Source organism: Otolemur garnettii, unplaced genomic scaffold (genome assembly GCF_000181295.1).
Source record: "Otolemur garnettii isolate 467f Iridium unplaced genomic scaffold, OtoGar3 scaffold00151, whole genome shotgun sequence".
Taxonomy (NCBI): Eukaryota; Metazoa; Chordata; class Mammalia; order Primates; family Galagidae; genus Otolemur; species Otolemur garnettii.
In genome coordinates, this window is record NW_003852546.1 from 3,837,213 (window position 1) to 3,859,268 (window position 22,056).

The window sequence follows — 22,056 nt, forward strand, 5'->3', positions numbered from 1 at the left end:
CAGGGCCTGGCACATTGCAGACTCCCAATAATTGTTAGTGATCATCCTTGCCTGCTTGTATTAAGTTGTGTCTGTAACACCCAGCTCCAAGGGATACAGAAATACAGAGAGAATTAGCATCACATGTACACGATTGCATTCACGCCTTAAATCCCCAAAGATGATTAAATGCTTTATTTGGCACGTGAAGCATTTAGAAAATATCGATCACACTTTTCCAAACTTAATTCTTGCACAAACACAGGCATCTGATGCCCGTTAGAAAATACGTGCTGGGTTCCCCCAGTCTCTCCTTGTTAATAGTCCATTGTTTGCAAAATGATAGTCTACTCTGCTGATTTTAACTATTATAGAAAACAAACAGTGCTGCCTCGCACTTATCAAGGCTGAATAATTTAGGCCAAGTGAATATATCATTACAGTTCTTGAAAACAAATTACAAATGATACCTGTCATTTGACACCAAGTAGATAAAAAGGCAATAAATATATTCAATGTTTTAACATCAAAAAGAAATTAGAGTTTTATGTTGTTCTTTGTTTAACTACTGCCACTCAGCTGTTTTCTCCAATCACCCAGCCCTCCAAAGGGTTAGCAGTGTCCTGATGAAGGCCAGATAACAATGAGTGTGAGATGTGATTGCTGTCCTTAAATAGGTCACGCCTTCCTTGGATGCAAAGTTGGATAGCTATAGGAAGAAAGAGCTCGACCTGTGGGGGAAGTAAAAAACCACCTCGGTACGTTAAGGGGATGCTGAGCCCTCTGAGTTCATACCCGAAGTGAGGGGAGTTTCTCTCAAAGTTACGCTGATGGTAATGGGAAAAGTTCAGATGAGGGAAAAGTAGCTTCCTGAAGGAGCTAGCCAGGTGAGGGTGGCCCTCGGAAGACCAGGGAGAGATTCAGAAGCTGTGCCAATGAAACTAACCTGGTAGGAAACCTTTTGGAGTTTTCACCTTGTCAGTACTTTTATGTAAAACTTGCTGTTCTTATAGGTATTCCACAGAGAAGGGAAGTCCTGTTTTGCCATATGCATTGCTTAGATACTAATATACATATTTACCCACAAGAAGATAAATAGGTAAAAATAAAAGAAACTGTAGAATCTAGATTGGAGTTCCCATTCTACTTCTAAACCGTAAAAGTGAATGTTCTTGAGCCTATGGGATGGTGCACACGCTGGTGGCCTGGCAATTCTTTTAAAACTTGACGAATTGACTGGCCATTCTGCCCTCACGCTTGGTTATATTTATTTGTGTTTGCATGCCACCTCTCTCCAGCCCTTAAAAAGTTAGAGCTAGCACATTAGGGCAAAAATAAAATACGCTTTCTTAGAGAAAGGCTTTTCATTCTCCTTGTGTTCTTGTGGTTCTCAGATTCTGTAACAAGATAGTGGGCTCAATACATATATCGCCACTTGTATAGATAGAAGATGTGCTTGGAGATTTTCCCCTCTATCCTGACTTTTGATTCCTTTTCTATTCAGTAGAAAAGTCATCAGGGGAAAGTGGGAAGGGGGGAGCCTTTGGAGACGGGAAATCTAGATTGGAATTCCCATTCTGCTTCTAATTAGCTTAGTTATCTTGGGGAAATTCTTTAACGGCTGTGAGGTTTAATTCCCTCCTCTTTGGGGAGGAAGGAATGGAATAAAACCAGCCCTCTCCTACTGCTGTGGGGAAGGATTCATTTTTAAAAAATATGCATTAGCAGCATCAAGGCAGTGCAGTGTGGTACCAGTGGCGTGTAGTAGATGGCAAATAAAACGGGATCTTCCAGCGCTGCGGTTGCTAACATGTTAAGGGGAGAAAGTGAAACTACGTACTCTGGGCAAGAAATCGGGATAAAATGTCGTGAGTAAGCGGAGCTTTGCTCATATGCTAGATGACTGTTTGTTTATTCATTTCCCAAAGATATGACAAAGGCTGTGAATATTTATTTAGTTCTGCTCCCAATAGCCCTTCTAATAGGGAATTATTTGGGTACAACGAAAGACATTTGTAAATGCGGCTGATAAGACCCGCATTGGACAAGGAGTGTTTTGTTGGACACAAGAATTCTATTGTCCCTGGCTTCAGTTGTCAAGTGCCCGGGGAACCCAGAATTTATGGTGGCAGCACAATGGGCCTTTCAGGGCCCAGGGAGAGAGCTGTGAGATCCCGCTCCCTGGCTTTTCAAGGCTTCTAGTCTTTTTATCAGGCCTGGACAATGTCGGATTCAGCTGCTGCCTGAGCCTCCTGACCGTCCATTGGCCGTCAGGTACTGTGCAGTAATTACCATGGTGACAATGGGCTCTCTCTGTGCCCTTCCATTGGCGCTTTGGAAAATGGTGAAGGTTGTCACTTTGTATTAGCTGCCTCTGAAAGCATGGCTTACTTAGAAAAACTACTAAAGCGAAATAAAGATAATCGTGGTAAGAGTTTGATTTAAAAGGCCACTGTGTCAAATCCACTTGGAGCCAGGAAACTCTTTACGGATGTTTTCTTGTAATTACAGATAGATGTCAGGCATCATCCCCTGTACAGGCAGGGAGTCACCAGGCTTGGAGACTTTGCAGGGAGGCCTGAGCTGCGAGCAGCTGGCAACCCTTAGCCACACAGCAGGAGCAGAAGTCAAAGCCGAGCTAGTGAACTTTCAGGCCTGTCTGAACTTCTTTAAAACTCAGTTTCCTCACCTGAAAAAAAAAATATGGTGTGGAAGTGCTTATAGAGTAATATTAATTCTATGTTGTGTAATTACATATTAATATATGCAAACATGCTAATATCGGTTCCAAGTAAATGCTTACGTGTCTATCACAGAGCTTTGTGAATGTCAAGTGTACCATAAAAGGTGTAAAATGTTTAGTCCTGTGGGATTGTAAAAGCGTGATGTGTATCTTTCATAATCACAGCTATTGACTGTTAATTGTAAATGAAATGATAGTATTGATCGTCACTATTTTTTTACAATAATCTTCCAAAAGTAGTCATTACTATTGCTATTTCATAGTGAGGAAACTGAGGCTCAGAAAGTTCTTGGTAGGCCCATCACAGTGACTCATGCCTGTAATCCCAGCACAGAGGCTGAGGCGGGTGGATTACGTGAGCTCAAGAGTTCCAGACCAGCTTGAGCCAGAGTGAGACTGTTTCTAAAAATAGCCACACGTCATGGCCGACACCTGTAGTCCCAGCTTCTTGGGAGGCTGAGACAAGAGAATCGCTTGAGCCCAAGAGATTTGAGGTTGCTGTGATGTATGCTGCCACAGCACTGTAGGGAGGGTCACGAGGTAAGACTCTGTCTAAAATAAAGAACAAGAAAAAAGAAAGTTCTTACTTGTCCAAAGTCAGACTAACTTGGAAAGGCAAGGCTCAGATTTTAAGTCCTGTTCTCTCACACTTGATAGCTTATGGCTTCCCACAGTTTGTCAAAATTTCACAATCTACAAACCTATCTTATAAAAAGTATGCTTTGCCATATGGTTTGGAACATTGGGAATAACAGGAAAGAAAAAAACAAGTGGTGCTTATTAACTGAGCTCAACACCGCCCCTTCAACAATGTCAAGAACTTGCGGCTTGCCCACCCCTCAAGAAGAAGGAGCCCCCATCTGCAGGCACCCAGGGCTGTCTGCACATATGCGGCCTCTTCCACACACAGAGCACAAAAATGAGTGGGAGCCACATCGGCACAGCAGCCAGATATTCAGAAAAGTGCATCACCATTGCTTCAATTCTGCTCTCAATGAAAGTTTCAAAAGCCCAATATTTTACTTGTTTATATAACAGCAAAATATAAACACTTAAATATAGTTTGTTTTAAGCAGTTCTATTCAAAACTATCTGAAATTTCTTGTTGGGCTATTGTACCAAAAAATAGAAAATATCTGTGGTCACACACTGCAGGAACAAGCATGATTTGCCCTGGGGTTCGTCAAGGTGACGGACAAGGAGCAGGCTTATTGATGATCTGTGCTGTGCCACTTTCTTTTTGTGTGCACTTGGGCATGTACTTCCCAGCCTCAGTTTCTCCATCTGTAAAATGGAACTGTCACTCTCTCCTTTGATGGCAACTCTTTCCATGTCAGTGGAGAGCCTAAGAGAGGGGACGAGGCCAAAGGAAGCATGTGGTCCTGCATGTACCGAGCCTCACAGGCAATCAGCTCAGCTGAACGGAGGTGCACCAGTCATGCCCACAGCCTTCCCTGGGTTTTCTCTTTGATTTTGGTAATTCCCCAAGTATTTCCTTTGATGATGTTTTTCTTCCTGATTTCTCAGCCTCTCTGGAATTATATATGGCAGGTGGCTAGCATATGGGTCCTTAAGATGCTCAATGCTTCGCTTAGCCAAGCCCAGCAATGGACAGGGCTGGTGAAGGACAGTGTTACTTCTTCTGAAGGCAAAGGGGCATGGTGCACAGAGCTGGGAAATGAAGGACCAGTGTCCTGAGAGTGGGATAAGGGGCAGGTGCAGCAAGTCCGGATTCTAGTTTCTTAGCTCACAAGGGAACACTGGGGGGGGGAGGGGCGGTTGGGGTCTCAAGATGGTGGGGAGGCCAGAGGAAAACAGAACATTCCAACCAAGAAGGCTAATGCAGAAATAGATCTGCAGTCTGCCTGTGCAACCCTCCATGCCTTAAGATCTCCCCTGAAAGCACAAAAGCCACTTGGATTTCTTATGCTCATTTTTTTTCTTTTCTGAGAAACATGGTATAATTGCATACCAACCCTTTCACAGAATCCATAGTCCCTCTTTCTCAAATGTTTGCAATTATCATGGATAATTCACTATTTTTCCTTTCCTGTCCTCCCCCCCCACCTTAAGTTTTTGATTGACTGGGCAGGCTTTCGGTGAAAGGAGTTTTATTGGGAATGTTTTTCAAGGGAATAAAGAATGCAAGCCAATTGCGGGGGCGGGGGGTGGTTTCAAGGACTGTTTTACGGATTTGGGAAGTAGCCTTTTTACACGTGCTGGCTATAGTAAGAGCTGCATTATTCACAGCAGGCTGGAAAGGAGAGCAGAAGGCATGTGGGCTGTGACGTCCACACTGCAGGATTCTGACCCTGCTTTGGGAATTATTGGCTGTCCTCCTTCAGCAAGAATTTGACCCCTTTGAGTTGTGGGATGAAGTAAGATTTGTGATTAAGATTGTGAATTAAGTTTTGAACTCATGGTGGGAGAAATGCGACGTACCTCATTGCTGAGTCAAGGGGAGTACTTTGAAGGTGACCACTGTAATATTCAGCAACGAGGTTGAGTTTGCAATCTTCATTGTCAGACCTGCATGAAGACAGCTCCGATGACCATTCCAGAAAAAGAATTGCAAAATTGCTTTGCAGGGGGCTGGCTTCAGGGCGTAATGTCCCAAGACCAGTACTTTGAAGGTGATGCTCAGGAATGAGGCGTGTGGCACGTTATCTAGGATGAGTTTGCAAACTTCTCTGTGTCGTGCCTTGGTGAGGCACTGGCAGGTGTCTCTTCCATTCCCATCCTAGCATTCCAGTTATCTCTTGCAGAGTGACATGCCATCCTGCAATTGAGTGGCTCACAACAATGATACATTATTATCTCTATAATTCTGTGGGTTAAGTGAACGCACTTAGGTGGTTTTTACTTAGGGTCTCTCCTAACATGTAGTCAGATAGCTGTTGTTACACACACGGAGGATCGAATGGGGGGTGAGCCGGATGACGTCTGCACTCACCTGTCTGGCACCGCAGCCTGCAGGGCTGAGCGTCTCTCTCCATCTGCACAGCTTCTCCACCTGTCCAGCTGGAGCTCCCTCACAGCATGGTGTGGAATAGTTGGACTTCTGACATGGCAGACAAGTTCTCCCAGAGAAAGCTTGCAAAGAACACAAGACAGGCTACAAGATTCCTGTTAGCTCATGCTGCTATAACAAAATACCACAGACTGGGTGGCTTCAACTACACACATTTGTTTCTTGATGTTCTGGAGACCGGCAGCATCAGCTGCTGGTGAAAGCCCTTTCTGGATTGCATTCTGCCCTCTTCTCATCATATGGCATTGCAGAGAGGGAGAAAGAGAGAGAGTCGTAAAAGTCACCCAAAACTTTACAAAGAGGTGGCCAACATAGGGAATAAAATGGTCTTCCTTTCTCGTGTTTGTCTTACAAAGATTCTAGCTCTGGGAAGCTGGGGTGGGCGGATCACCTGAGCTCTGGAATTGGACACCAGCCTGAGCAAAAGTCTCTACTAAAAACAGAAAAACTAGCCAGGTGTTGTGGCAGGTTCCTGTGGTCCCAGCTGCTCAGGAAACTGAGGCAAGAAGATTGCTTAAACCTGAGAGTTTGAGGTTGCTGTAAGCTATGATGTGCCATGGTTCTACCCAGGGCAACAGAATGAGACTCTATCTCCAAAGAAAAAGAGAGAGAGAGAGGAAAAAGAAAAAAAGGATTCTAATGCTAATCCTATGATTAGGACTCCTGTAACCTCATCTAAACCTAATCATCTCCAAATAGTAGCTCACCTGGGGGTTTGGGCTTTAACATATGGATTTGGGGGACACAAATTTTCAGTTCATAACACTATATCACAGATACCCCAAATTCAGTCATTCTTGCATGCACACTACATTTATTCTCTTCCAGCAGCCCCCAAATTTGTGTAGTATCAACTTTAAAATATAAACACAAAAGTCTCATCTAAATACCACATAAATCAGGATGAATGAGACTCAAAGTACGATTCAGCCTGAGGCAAAATTCATGGCTATGAAACCAGATGAATTATGTGCTTCCAAAATATAGGGCATCCCCAAAGTCCCCCAAAACTTTACAGAGAGGTGACCAACACGTAAAGAACACTTTGTAAATATTTTATTAAATTTTTTAGCACATATTTTGTAAATAAAGGTACACTTAGGTACCCATATTCCAAATGTATGGTGACTTTATGGGTAACTTGGGAGATACCCTGTATAATGGTGGGACAAGCATAGCTTAGACCAGTGACTTTCCATCAGTGTGTGTGGGAGGCTCTTAGGTGTGCCTTGAATATTTTTAAAGATCACGAATTAGATTATTTTCTAAAGAAGTTCAAAGCACAGTATGTATACCCTTTCTTTAATTTAACTCTTTTATTTTGACGAACATAATTTAAGTGTGCTAGGGAAGTTTATAGAGTCAAGTGTGCCATGAGATAAAAAAGTTTGCAACACACCGGGTTAGACATCTCTATTTTAGAAGGGAGAAGTTGGAAAGAAGAAAGGGGTAACAGGTCCTGTGTGAGTTCAGACAACAAGGCAAATACCAGTAGCCCTTAAGGCTCAAGGATAATCCTATTTCTGGATTGCAGACTGCCATCTTCTCACTGGATGGCATAGCAGAGAGACAGAGAGAGTCCTGAGTCACTCAAAACTTTACAAAGAAGAAAATTGATTCCACGCTCTGCTATTTGGAGCCATCAGGGCAGTGGTGTCTCCCACATGGCTCATATAATTAACATCATGCAGAGCCAGATTGGATTTACATGGAACGAGACTATGGGAAAAGCATTCATATTGGTGGGTTTGGTTACTGGCGGTGCCATTTTGGGGAACTGGCCATGCAGCCAGTTGCCAAGTAAGGACCTTCCTTGTCCGTTGTGTGTTGTGTGAACTGCTCCATGTGACTCTTCTGCGTGACTCCATGTGTATCTGGGAATAACCCTTTTGTAACCTGTCCTGGACATTTGAGGGATGGTACACAGGAGGGCAGCTTTATCATTCTCCTTACTACACACAGTGGATAAAACAGGGTGCTATGAACAAATGTTAGAGGTTCACCATTCATCTATAGGAAGCCCTTCACTAAGAAGGCCCTGCACATGACTGCTGGGTGGGAGCAAGAGGCAAGGAAAGGTGGGTTTGGAAAGACCTGAAGTCAAGTCACGAAGGCAACTGGGGAAAGCCCTAGTGCAGGCTGAGTCGATCCTAGAAGGTAGAAGCTCTGGAGATGAAGGACATTCAAAAACTCCTTTCGTCTGTGCACTGGGGACACTGCCAGCTGGTGCCTTCCTTGGTTCAGCGCCTCAGTTGTCAAAGACGGCAGCTGTTTGGACTCTCCATCTTCTTCTCTTCATTCATTCAACAAATATATGTTGAACAGATGCTCTCTGCGAGGGAATGTGTTAGACATTTGGGGAGATATGAAGCTGAATCAGATTAGAATCCAGGCAGAGTGCAGCCCCCACACAGAGAATCCAGAGTACAAGGCAGTGGAGGGAGGATAGAGACAAGACTCTGGTCTTCTGGAGTGGGGACAGCATCTCCCTGTCACCACCATCCCCACCATCCTCACTCTTCATCCTTGAGGCCATCATCCCCCAAGGACCCGGCAGCACCAGAACAGTGCATCTGCCTTTGTGAGGGAAGGCTTTGCCCTGGACTCGGAATATAGGTTCTAACAGAAATGGGCCGTGAGGCTTCATATCCCCCAACACACACCATTTTGTCGTTAGTGCTAGAACAAACACACATGAAGTACTCAGCACGTTGTAAGAAGCTGGATTCAGGGCTGCTTTTTACCTTTGTTATCAAAGCACCAAATGCACATAGGGATAGTCACACCACACTGTAGTACCTCTAAACCTGGGCTAGTTTTTATTTTCCACTTTTCATATAATTATAATAGTGGATCTCCCTTTTTTGCATACTTGTAGGGTTATCTTCTAAGAAAAAGTCTCTCTGCGTGTAACTGTACATGCTCAGTGTCTAGAAGTATAGGAGTGCGTATCAGTTCATGGTTCTGCTGAGTTATTAATGATCTTTCTGCTTTCTCTCTTCTCTTCTCTTCTCTTCTCTTCTCTTCTCTTCTCTTCTCTTCTCTTCTCTTCTCTTTCCTTCCTTCCTTTCTTTCTTTCTTTCTTTTTTTTTTGCAGAAATCACTGTGTTTTCAGCTTCATGGCCCTGTGATGTCATGTCTATTGCCATTTGTTGAGTGACCAATCAGATGGGTGGATTGTGTTATAGAAATTGGCAGCAAGTTTCCAATGGGTGAAGAAGGTAAGTACGATGGACAAACATGTCTGGGTGATTCACTTTGTATGTGGAGATGGAAACTATGCTCACTGCCAGGCCCAGCGCTCATACCTCACTTGACTTGGGCCTTCACCAAAATCCACAGTAGACTCTGAGAGAGGGGACGGCCTACATTCTTGGGCTTTGAGGACTGTGATCATTCAATGCTGATATCATTGGGTTGTCTTTATGGAACACCTGTTATGTGCCAGTTCAGGAATGACAATCTTTTGGACCAGAGGAAATCCAGAGGAGAAAGAAGCTGCTAGATGAGATTATAATTCTTTTTTTTTTTTTGAGACAGAGCCTCAAGCTGTCCCCCTGGGTAGAGTGCCGTGGCATTACAGCTCATAGCAACGTCCAACTCCCGGGCTCAAGCGAGTCTCTTGCCTCTGCCTCCCAAGTAGCTGGGACCACAGGCGAGATTATAATTCTTTAGCAAGTACTCACCTGAACAGACTGACCAAAATGATCGCCTTGTTGCTTTTTTCCCTTTTCTTCCTTTTGAAAAGAAGTTTAAAAATAGGAACATGGTAATTGATATCCCATAGGGAAAAGAGATTGCTAGGAAGCTGAACCTTTCAAACTTGCAATGTCAAGGTCTCAGCCCATGAGCCAAGATGTCTGCTTTCAACTCCCAGCCCCAACCCTGCCATTCCCTGTCTCTGTGTCCTTATGTTAATGAGCTCATACCCAGGCCATGAAGGTGGTTGAACTTAGAGACTCTAACAGTTCTTAAGTTTTAGGATTCTATGAGTTCATTTACTATCTCCATCAACTCAGTGGTAGCTGAGCTCTTTTCATAGGGCATCCACATATCCAGATAGCAACTTAAGAATTAATTCCACCAGCATGACTTTCCATACTATAAGAGTGTAGACCAGTGATTTTCAGCTGGTGTGCTGCAAGAGGATCTTAGGTGTGTTGTGAAAATTTTTAAATTTTTAATTAAATTATTTTCAAAAGAAGTTGAAAGCATATTAAGTATGTTTTTTCGTACTCTTTTTTTTTATTATTAACATAATTTAAGTGTGCTGTGGATGTTTAACTATAGTTCAAGTGTGCCATGAGATAACAAGGTTGAAAAACACTGGTCTGGCCCTATGTGTATAGGTGTTTATGGTCACCTTCATGTGGATATCTGGGGTTAGAGGCTTAAATGCATATGCCAAATCCAAGTAAGTGGTGTTTTTGTCCCCTAAACCTTCACTTTGTCCTAAATCCCACATTTCTGTGATAGTTTCAAAATTCACCCAAACCAGACCATGGGAGGGTTCTTCATACCTTTCAATCCCTGACCTCCAGTAGCAATTTATTATTTTTTGTAATGTTATTGTTGTTGTTGTTGCTATTGTCATTATTGTTTAGCTGACCTGAGTCGGGTTCAAACCGGCCAACCTGGGTATATGTGGCCAGTGCCCTACCCACTAAGCTATGGGCGCCGCCAAAGATAGGATTCTTTAACAAGCTTCTAAGACTCTTTACTGAGGGGGCCACTGTTTTGCTGTCCAGATACATCTTTTAGCTACTTGCCTTTCACACCTCACCTTCAGATACCCCCAAATCCTCATTTTCTCAAAGCCACATAATCTCTGTCTTTGCAGGCACTCTCATTTTGTATCTTAGCTTGGACCTCTCACTCTCCAATGAGTCCTTTCTGATCTCCTTGAGACTGAGCTACGGGCAGTTCCTAGACAATACGTTAGCAGTCAAGGATTGCATCATTTGCTATGATTTCCACATTAGACTATAATTGTCTATTTATTTGTCTCTCTTTCCAATTGAATCTAGAGGTTCCTGAGGGCAGGGCTCTCAATTAAAAGCATTGTGTCTGAACTCAACTATTAAATAAATGAATGGAGACCTTCAGTATATTTTTAACAGAAGATGAGAAAGCCTATCATGGCAGCCAACAGATAGTGCATGCTCACTGTGTGTTAGGCTTGTAAGGTCTTTAAAGGTATCACTACCCTGAGTGCTTGCCCAAAAGTCTTATGTGGTAAGGGCTGGCCATATCCGAAATTTTATAAATGAGAAATCTCAGTCTTAGAGAAGATAAGTAAGTTGCTTATGGTCATGGTACCGCTATTTTTAGCCTTGGAATTTGTATCCATGGAAAGTCTGACTTTAATTAGAGTTTGTGTCTTTTACCACTTTCCTCTTCTGCTTTTCTGGAATGCATCTGGTATGTTATGGATCATCCCCTTGACTGGGACCTATAAATCTTTCATAATTTCCTAGGTATTTCACATTTACAATATTTATTTATTATATTATTTTTTTTGAGTGGCCTCTAGGTAATGTTGAAGCAGATGCTCTACAGACCAACTCTTGTAAAATTCTTTTTTTTTTTTAAACAGTCTTACTTTATCACCCTTGGTAGAGCACTATGTCATTATAGCTCATAGCAACCTCAAACTCTTGTGCTCAAGGTGATTCTCTTGCCTCAGCCTCCCTAGTAACTGGGACTACAGGTGCCTGCTATTGGGACTACAATGCCTGGCTATTTTTTAGAGATGAGCTTTAGCTCTTGCTCAGGCTGGTCTCAAACTCCTGAGCTCAAGCAATCCACCCACTTCGGCCTCCCAGAGTGGTAGGATTACAGGCTTGAATCACCACGTCTGGCCAAATTTACATTTTAATGTGGGTCTGCTTAAGGAGAAAATTTCAACTTGGGGAACCTCTTTTTAAACTATCACACCTCTTTTTCTCATGCTCTGGTCAATATCTGTTATGGGAATAAACGAATGAATGAAAACACTTATCAGGGACGCAAACCCTCACTTCCCTTCGAATGTGCCAATATGATTTGGAAATTGCATGACGGATTCCTCTGGCATTCGCATATTTTGAACTCATTTGCTCTGAAGGCTGGCTCAGCAGAGGAAATGCATCCCTCCCGTGGATATGTCTGTGAATGATGATCATCTCGTTTCTGCCAAGTCAAATGAGTCTCTTCATTTCATCTGCTTTTTGAATTCTTCAGTAGGATGTGCAAGTGACATTTCCTGTTTTCCTAGATAATAGGGACAATTAGGATGAGGTATGAATGAAACAAAGTCAAAAGTTAAATAGAAAGGACTGGAATTTAATTTCACTTCTAGGAAATCTGTTAGATTTTTTTTTTCTACCTAGAAATTAAGAGCAACGCATTTTAAAGGCTCAGCAAAGTGTTCATTCCAGGAAGAGGATGGTAAAATATTCTAATGTGTTTGGCACCCTTAAAAAATAAAACAGCAGGATACAGAAGGAACCGCCCTTTGGTGTTTTTAGGATAAGCTTCTTGTTGGATGGAGTGGAATTCGTGCCTGAGGAAAGGGAAGGATTTGTTCCTGATCAGACTGTAAGGTTTTGGAACAATGAAGCAAAACTAACAACTTTAGCTCAAGACTCATCAGGCTCCTGATCCCCAAGCAATTCAAGGTGTCTGTGTTTCTTGAACAGGTGCCTGTGGCATGCCACCAACACAGGCCCGGATGAAAGGGCACTTTCTGTTTCTCAAGGAGCTGACAGTCAAGTAGCTTTGTATATAGCAGCCAAAATCTGAGTGGGAAGGAAAAAGGGGGAGAAGGTTTTAAACAAACCCTCAGGGAGTGTGGGAGCCCAGGGTTCTTCTGCCCTCTGGCCAACTTCCAGTGAAATCCACTTGAGCACTTGTTTACCTTCTCAGAGCAGGGGAGGAATTACCTGGCTGGCTGTAGGGTAGAGCTTCTCAGCTCTGTAACCTTGCTGGGTATTTAGTAAGGCGCTGAGACCCAGAAATGAGTGTCATAGAAAAGTTAAAAGGATTTGCCCTTAGCTTAAAGAAGTGGACACACATTGATACAGGGCTGACTAATAGTCAGCGGGGGGCTGCTGGTCACAGGCTACCCAATTACCTTTCATTTGCATAGAAGTCAATCCCAAAGAGCTCTTTGGGGGTCTTGGGAGCAGCTCACCTGTGCTGCAGCAGACACCAGGCCCTGCATGGTTGCTGACAGCCTAAAGTGTTGGCAGCCTGCTTCCTAACCCCTGCGCCTGCTGGGGGCGATCTGTGAATGCACATTTCCTATTTTGGAATATAGGCCACGGTGGAGAAGGAGGCCAAGTGTCTGTCTGTAGCTGGTGTCACTGAAATCATAAGCGGATGCTCTGGTCACTTGTTGATGACATACTGCAGCTCTTCAGGGTGTGCCACGTGACTGTCAGCACTGCAGTCAACTAATGGCTACATGAAGCCCTTATGAGCCAGGCATCAGAACAGTCTGCCCCTGCCCAAGATCAGTACTAAAGGAAAAGCCTCAACCACGATCCTTCTTTGATCTTGCTTTTTTTAAGTAGATAGACAAAGAACCGTGACCACTCCTGATAACAGCAATGACAGCTGAGCATACCTGTGCCAGGCACTGTGCTGGGTGCTTTTTATTCATTATCTTGCCCGACATCACCAAAATTTGGGACACTGCTAAGCACAGCAGGGTAGTGCCTCTTACTGATTCATACGTCCCTTCCAATCTTTTGTACTTGTGCTTCCAGTATTAACCAAGCTGGGATTAACCAAGTTAGAGGGTGATTATTAATTACATTTATTTTGATATGGCTTTGCCCTAAATCTCCACTTGAGTTTTAAAGGAGACTTAGCTGCTTCTGGCTGATGTAACAGTAGCAGCTGAATGTATACACTGAGTGAGAGGAAACCAGGTGGGGAAGACAAACGAACTCTGGGTATCCTCACCCATCAGCCATCTCTTGAGAAACATCCTTATTTAGGCCTTGGGGTTACACCACTAAACCAAATGCACTTGGACTAGTACAACAATAAAACCAAAATCGTGCATTAAAAGAGTCCCTCTTCTTGTGATGGAACCAGGCTGGCAGGTAAGTAACCACAGCACAGGGTCACTTTTAGACAGCTCTGTGGATCTGTGAGCATGGGGGGCTTCACTGAACAGGTAACCTTTGGGTTTAGACTCAGGCACAGGTAGGAATTTACCAGGAGGAGAAGATCAGCAAGAATTTACCAGGCAACAGAAATGGTACAAAATTGTCATTACTAGGTGGGGTGTCCCATGAAGTGTTTGTTTATTTTTATTTATTTTTAAAGATATAGATGGTTTAAAATTTAAAAGATGGAGAAAGATCTATAGAGACTTAATTATGCTCCAATTCCTACCCTCTAGTTCCTCAATTTTTTTCCCTGGGAGCACTATTTTCAGTTATCTAAGTGACTTTGAGAGCATCTGGGCAGTCACAAACACAAGTGTCCATTTAGTCACTTCCTTCACATTTGTATTTGTAAACGCTGCCCAACTACACTCCATCCTGTGTGCTCTTCTACACCTTGATTTTAAAAAATTTTGTTAAGTTTCCCCCTAGTTTGCTTTTAATTTTAAACCAATTTAAACCTACAGAAAAATTGTTGAAATAATACAATGAATTATTGTGGCCTCTGGATCTAGAGTCACTGAATCTGTATATATTTTATCATTTTTCAGTGTTTGTGCAACATTTTTTTTAATGTAATCTCTAATCAAGGTACAGTTTGCATGTCAGCTACCTAGAGTCCTAAGCTAGTTTCCTCTCTCCCGCATTTAGTTAGCCAGATAATCCAGATGTGTTTGAAAGGAAGGACATGTTCCACTCAGTGTCAATTTCCCCGAGATACTCTAAGCAGAAAACCCACTCTCAGGGTGGTGATCCACCTCTAGGTTGGAAGATGGCACAAGGGGCCCCTCTTCAAGCCACCAAATCTTTGGGAAAGGATTTTAGCCTGTTTTCTCAAGTTCTTGGCTACGGCCATGGTCTAGGACCGCTGACCATGCCCCCCCCCCCACTTGCCTTCTGGGCCCAGTGGCCCAGAGTGGTGACAGACAGTGCAGTTGAAATCTAATCACTTCATTTCCGACAACCAGCTGTTTAGATGACATTATCTCTTCTGTTCTGCTTGTCACAGTCAAAGCAGCATCTCAAAAGCTGGTGCAGGATTCCCTCCGGTTAAAGATCAAAGCACCTGGGCCAGGCTCAAGTTACCTGTGCATTTCCTCTGTGTGTTACACGGCAAGGGATAGTTTGTACTGGATCTGAGAGGGACTTTTGAGTACCATGATGAGCAGGAAGTAACTTAATAAGACAGTGTTATATGACTTTGTAGCCAAATGCTTTGGTCTTAAAGGATTATTTTCAGGTATTCATTCATTCACTCATCAAACAATTCTGGAAAGCCTCCTTGGGACTCTTCCCTGCTTTTAGAATCTATGGGGTGACAGACAAATAAACATATCTCAGCAAAAAAAAAAGCAATTGAATCTTTAAGCAATGACTTCTTAGCTATTCATTATCTCATTTATACATTAAACACATATTTGTTGGTCCCACCTGCCCTCTTTGGCCTCGTATGACTCCTAAGCCACACAATCACTATCTCCCCCAGAGGCTACTAACCCAAATTACCCCATGGCCTATGGGGGACTCAGAGCTCAAGGTGACTTGGGAAAACAGGAAAGAAAAGGTTAACAAGCCCCACTAAAACTCTGCCACCAATTAATGGTGTCTGCAGAGGATCTAGAAGGTCGCATCAGACATCTGGCAGATGCCTCCATTTGGAAGCTTTCGAAAAACTGTGATGGGGCCAGTAAGTTCATCTTTTCAAGAGGCTCTGAATTTTAGAATCTAAGCACCATTCCAAAAGCTGTAGGGTTGCCATAACAACAGTTCCTATAATTGTTTTTTGTTTTTTTTTTAAGAAAAACAAATTTTTTTTTTTTTTAATTTGGTCACATACTGACAAGGGCCAGTAAGAATGTCTCTCTAAATGAATGTCTAGCAAGTTTCCCAAACTGTCATAGTTCTGTCCATAGCAGACGACTTTGGAGCTCTCAACACTCCCAACCACCTTTCAGAATTTTTACTTGAAAAATGGGCCCTGGAAGATAGGTTTATTCATTGCCTACCAAACTATTTTCATCATTCTCTGGGTAAAGAAAAAAAAAAGGCTTTGTGGGGCTTCATCCTGCCAGGGATTGGAGCTGGAGCACACGTACCCACCGTGTCAGCCCCCAGGACATGGAAGCAAGCAGATATGCCTGCCGGGCCCAGCCAGCAGCCAGGGTGGCCGGTGCTCGGGGTCATGCAAGCATGTCCAGCTCCACTCTCCCTCCTCTGGTGCTTCTCCACTGAGCCGCAGCATGATTCTTCTAAATCCAAATCGTATCAAATTGCTTCAGCCTAAAACCCAGGCATCTAAAGCTTTCGGCCCCTCAAAGGATAAATCGCAAACTCCTTTGCTGGGCTTCTAAAACAGACATGATCCAGGCCCCCACTCCCTTAAGCCTCCCCTTCCCTCCTCGGATTTAACTCTCCATCCATCCTCCCGGAACACGTCGTGATGCTTTCACACCTCAACTCTCTCACACACATTTGTTTGCCTTCTCTGCCTTCATTTTTCTGGGTATGCACAGAAGGTCCCTCCCCTTTGGGGGAGAGACACCCCCATGAGATAGTTTGTCCCTTCTCCCCGCTGCATACAGAGTTGCTCTGTTCCCCAGGGTCTCACTAGACCTTCCGTGGGTCCTGGGCAACTTTACTTTCATGAACCCAGTTTTTTCATAAAAGAAAGCAAAATTATATTTTGCAGCTATTTTGGTATAAAGGTGAATAAAATCTTCTACTCTGAAAGGTTGTTTTTCCTTCTGGCTTTAAAAAGACATGGAAATATTTCTGTGAGTCCCCTGAAAGCATTGCAGGCCTATGGCACGTGGCCTGGACACTCCTCTGCTGCCACGTTGCTTTTTATCTACCTTCAGGTCTGCTAGGATGTTTGAAGTCATGGTGGCGTCTACCGTAGTGGACTGCATAGGTGTGTGGGGTGAACAGGCTTTCACAGGAATGGGACATGGTCTCCTTCCACCAGGGCCTGTCACCACTGAGACCTTTCCCAGACCCTCCCTCTCTGGCTGATGCTTTCTGTTCCAACTCCATTTTCAGAAGGGATGACATCCTCCTCTTGTCCTCTCTGCCCAGCCCTTCAAACTTTGCACACTGCTTCCTTGTGCCTTATCCGCTTTGAGCCCTCGAGGTGGGCATTGTCCCTCCCATTCTGTGAAAGGATAAGTTTAAGCTAAGATAAGTGAAGCAGAACCCAGAAACTAGAGTTGTCCCCTGGCCAGGGTCACACATGACACATGGCAGAGCCAGGATTCTACTAATTTCTTTTTCCTCCTAAACAAATGCTAATAATTCATCCTATCAAACTGCTGAACAACTGACCCAAATGAAGCCAGAGGTTGCTTTATTTTCCTTTAACTTTTCTTTGGAAGTATTAAGAACTGGAAGAAATAGTGGATTCCAATGTAAGTGCAGTTGCTTCTAAACTGAGTGCTGCAGTACAGTCCCTGGTGCTCAGCTACTTGGGAGGGCTCTTGGTAGATGACCGTCAGCTCAGTGCCTTTAAGGTTCAAATTAGTTACAGCTTCTACCTCAGCCAAGATTGTGCTCTTTTGTAGGGCAGCCCACATTGGAGGACTGACCAGTAGAGGTTGGCCATCTAAGCCATCATGATCATTTTAAAGGGACAGCCTTAGCCCTAAGGAGGGTGGTCTGAAGCTGCTGTTGGACTGCACCGCACCTCCCCTTTTCTGGGTGTCTGCATCTGCTCTCCCTTCCTTTCCTTCCTTTGGTCTGATTACCAAGGACACTTCCCTAATAAACATTTCCATGCTGAACTTCATCTCAGAGTCAGTGTCCCAGAGAATCCAGCTGCAACAAACCCTACTAAATATTTTACAACAAGCCTTCTCATATCTGCATGGATATGGTGGATGTATTTGTTCATTTATTGTTTTTATTGAATACTTCTTCCTGGGATGCTCAGCATGGTACCAGGTGCTAAGAGGATGAGGTGAACAAGACAGAAAAGGACCTCTGGTCACAAGCAACTTAAATTACTTCTACACTAAGGAAGATTTTAATCTTCTTTCTTCATTCAAATTATGCATCTCCTAGGGCAGTAGTTCTCAACCTTCCTAAGACTGTGATGACCCTTTAATACAGTTCCTCATGTTGTGGTGACCCTCAACCATAAAACTATTTTAATTGCTTCTGGTTGGGGATCACTACAACATGAGGAATTGTATTAAAGGGTCACAACATTAGGCAGGTTGAGAACTACTGTCCTAGAGAGTTGTGGATGCCCAAGCTCTTCAGATGGAGGGGCTTGGGAGGAAGCCGCCCATCACCTGAGCCCTGCATCTGAGTGGCCCTCCCCTATCTATCCTGGGATTCCTTGGTTCCCCTTGCTTAGCCCTTAGAGGGAGGCCCAGAGTGAAATTTGGGCTACAGGGAACTTGGGATGGAGCAGAGGAGCAGGGGCTGGAATGGGTGCCCTGAATGGGTTTGCGGAGGGAGGACTGAGGGACAGATGAGAAGCATGTCCAAATTCCACCTGCAGCAGGACGAGGAAGGGGTGGGAGGAATCACTGAGGGTTTCCTGGCACTGCCGATCATCCTTATTTAAAACTTCTGGCATCCCATCTCTATCAGAGTAAAACCCAGACTCTAGCTGCACCAGAGCTCTCCCTGGTGAAGTCACTGTCCGCCTCTCCCCCTTTGCCCATCCACTCAGCCACGTGAGACTGTTGCTGCCCAGCGCAGACCCAGCTCTCCCAGCCCCAGAGGCCGGCACGTTCTGTCCTCTTGGTCTTGGAAATATCCTCGCATGTCTGACCTTTCCTTCTTGTTTAGGGCTTACTTGGCTTCAATGTCCCCACTCGGGGGCCTTTGCTATCTTTACAACTCTAGCGCCACACCCTCTACCCAGGCCCTGCACATGTCCTCCCTGCCATCCCTGGATACTTCCTCTTTGCACCTGGTCCTTCCCAGCTGCTGTCACTGCTTGTGCAGGTCACGTCTGTTTCATTCCATGGTCAACTTCCACTGCCTGTTTCCCATGTGATTTGTTCCAAGCCCCTGACGTTCAGAGATACACTTTGTGCTGCCCACCCCTGTGTCTCAGGTGTCAAGGCCGTGACATTCACAGTAGCAGTAGTTCTGTAAGTATTTCTTGAATGAACAACTTGCGCCAACCCATAATTATTAAATTATTAAACATGACAGTAGTTGGTGTGCCTGCCTGGAGAAATAGCCTGGAGCAGAGAGATGAGGCCACGGCTCTTCCACATTGTGGGATGAGCAGAATCGTCAGGACTTTCTCTCTCCCTGAGTTCCCCCCGGAGCACCACTCTGATATGAGTGGCATCAGTTCTGGGAATGCTCCACTCTGGGGCGCCAACAGCTGCATAATGGTTTCCCTGCGTGCAGGTCTGTGCATTCAACCCAGGCCTTTGGGTCTGTTCCGCTTTGCCTAACCCATCTCCCCACAGGAAAGTCCGTGCATTTTTAATACTCTGGAAAATTGGGGCTGACGTGCAGCTTGGTACCCAAAGTGGTTTCACTCAAGCAAATGCAAAGAATAAAAGCCACGCACTTAAATGCTTGAGTGAGTATGAACAGGAAGAATGTTCCAATAACCTGTGCTTATAAAGCCTGCTAGTAGGAATTTTTGAAATAGCACTTACTCCACTTTATTCTTGATGGACGGTGTTTGTAGCCATTGAGATATTTTATTTCAATTATGTGCAGGTGTTGTAGGGAAGGGGTTTCTGACAATAGCAAGGCCTAAGCTACTTTTATTGTACTTTTATCGCTATTCCCGTGCTGAACTCGACTGGGCAGTTCATTAAGATGAAAAATTAGCAGCACAGGGTTTGGGGAGGATAATCATGGAACTTGACAGCTTGTGGAGGCATCAGCAGACCAGTGACAAATGCACAGGTTGAAAGAAGTGGCAGTGGTCCAATTGGTTGGTGCCTGTGTGCTCACTGGGCACCTACTGTGTGTTAAACTCTGAGCTGAGGTTCAGGGAAGGGGACAAATGCAGGAAACAGACATGGTCATTTCTCTTCAAGAATGTGCTCTTTGTGAAAGTCAGGGGAGATTTCAGATGTCAAACCAGGAGCCTCAGAGGGGTGTGTAAGTACCCAACACCTCGGTGCTGACTTATGTTCAGGAGAATTCAGTATGGACTTTAGAGAAGATTTCTCAGACCTTGAAAAACAGCAAGGTGTGATTCGTAAAATACGTTCTAAAAATAGTAGTTGCTAATGGCTATGAGGTTGCTTTTCGGGGGGTGGTGAAAGTGGTCTGGCATTAGTGGCAATTCATGTACAGCTTTACGAACATAACAACAAACACTCTTAAAAGTGTGGTATTTATGCTATGTGGATGATTGAGTCAATAATTTACATATTATAAAGCTGCTATTTTAAAGTACTCTAAACCCTCTATGCCACTAAATCATAGTAAATTTTCTTACATGGGTAGAGAATTGGGATTAGTTTGAATAGACAGAGAGAGTAGAACAGACTAACACTGAGACCTTCCTGCTGGTGGTGAGCAAGAAAGCATGTACCCATTCTACAGATGAAAAAACCAAGAGTCGGTTCAGTTCATGCCTTACCCAAGAAGCCACAGAGCTGGGAAATAATAGGGCTGGGGCTTCATCTCTAGTCTTTCTGGCTGGAAAGTTAAGATGCTTCTCACTCTACCCTCCTGGTGCTAGGGAATGACAGATCCTAGGGTGTAGTAATAACATAAATGGCAACATTGTGTAACAAAGATTAGTCTCTGCTGAGGAGTTTAATGTTTGGGAAGTGCTCTCACCTATTTTCTCTCATCTGTTCTTAGAGCATCCCTGTGAAATAGGATCAGAGGTGTGGTGTGTCTTAGGAGAAAGAGGGATGAAGAGGAAGGATACCCCAGGTCTAGGGTTTCCAGCCTCTGTTTAGGCTCTATCTCCCCCCAGACTTTTATAAGCATCCTATATCCCTAACACAGAAGTAATTTCAAAGTGAAACCATAGAGATGTGGGATCCATGGTTATTTAGAAACAAGGCTTAGAATTAAATGTCCTGTCCTTTAAATATAGAAGCAAGGGCTGTTTCTTTTCTCCTTTGTAGTGGGAGTGGACACACATTTCTATTGTAAATCCTGTTTAGACGAAAGTCACTTAAATCATTATCTCTCCTGTAGAGATAATGAGAGAGCTTTTGATGTCATTCTCAGCTTACTAGTGTAAATAACGGGTCAAATTCTCATCCTGTTGGACAGGATGGAAATCTGACTCAGGATTTGTAAATACTGCTGCATTTAATTTATTTTCATGGGGACTTTTTTATTTTTTCTCCTAGCAGACGGTGGTATCACAGGGTCCCCAGAAGCAGCCTGTGGAGGGGTCAGGATGCATTAACCTAAGCAGTGAGATCAAAACAAAAGCTCTGTTTGTGATCCCCCTGCCAGAGCCCCGATAGCTTCAGTCCCTACCGTCTGGCTGCATTCTTAGAAGCTCTAATAAAATTAGATCTTCCCGGAGAAAAAATGCACCGAGACTTAGGAAATGGAAGTCTTTCCCAAACAGCAGACGTCTTCTTTCTCCATTTCTTCTACAGTTAGCTTTAAAGGAATGACAAGAACAATTAAATTTAAAGAAAAAAGGGGAGACACCTCCTGGAATACATCCCTGCCGATCTGAAAGCACTTGCTCTTTCTGCACATTGAAGGGCTGGGATACAGCCTTACTCAGGAACGGGGATGATTGAGTTCTAGTCTTTTATCTGCCCCTTCCAAGGCAAGTGACTGTGTTTCTCGCTGCTCCTTTGTCACATGTGGGTGACAGTGGGTGATTATTCTAATCACTCAGTAATCAATGCCTACACCACAAGGCTTTTGTGAGGACTGAAGGAACGGTGACTTCTAATGTTCTTAGACCAATGCCTGTCACATAGAAAGGCTTCCTGAACAGTCATCACGTTGACGGTAATACCAGGAGTCTACATGTTTCCGTATATGCAGGTGTTTCCAAGTTTGGGAGACAGAAGTTGAGAGGAACTGATGGAATCTAGGTTACAGCTAGACTTGTACAGCCAGGTGCTGGAAGACCATCTTGCTCCAAATTCTGCCCTGTGTTGTGGGCAATTGGGGGGGCATTTTAGCTCTAATTTTAAATGAGAAAACAGAGGCTAAGAGAGATTGAATAA

At 44.0% G+C, this 22,056-nt stretch overlaps 1 protein-coding gene across 2 annotated transcripts in view; it reads left to right on the forward strand.

The window, feature by feature from the left end:
* Positions 1 to 22,056, forward strand: part of CDH11 (cadherin 11) — a 160,961-nt gene that overhangs the window by 56,046 nt on the left and 82,859 nt on the right. For both annotated transcript variants that reach the window (XM_003799425.3, XM_023518911.1), the window contains exon 2: positions 8,851 to 8,974. The gene's annotated coding sequence lies outside the window, so the exon portion shown is untranslated. The remainder of the gene's footprint in view (positions 1 to 8,850; positions 8,975 to 22,056) is intronic.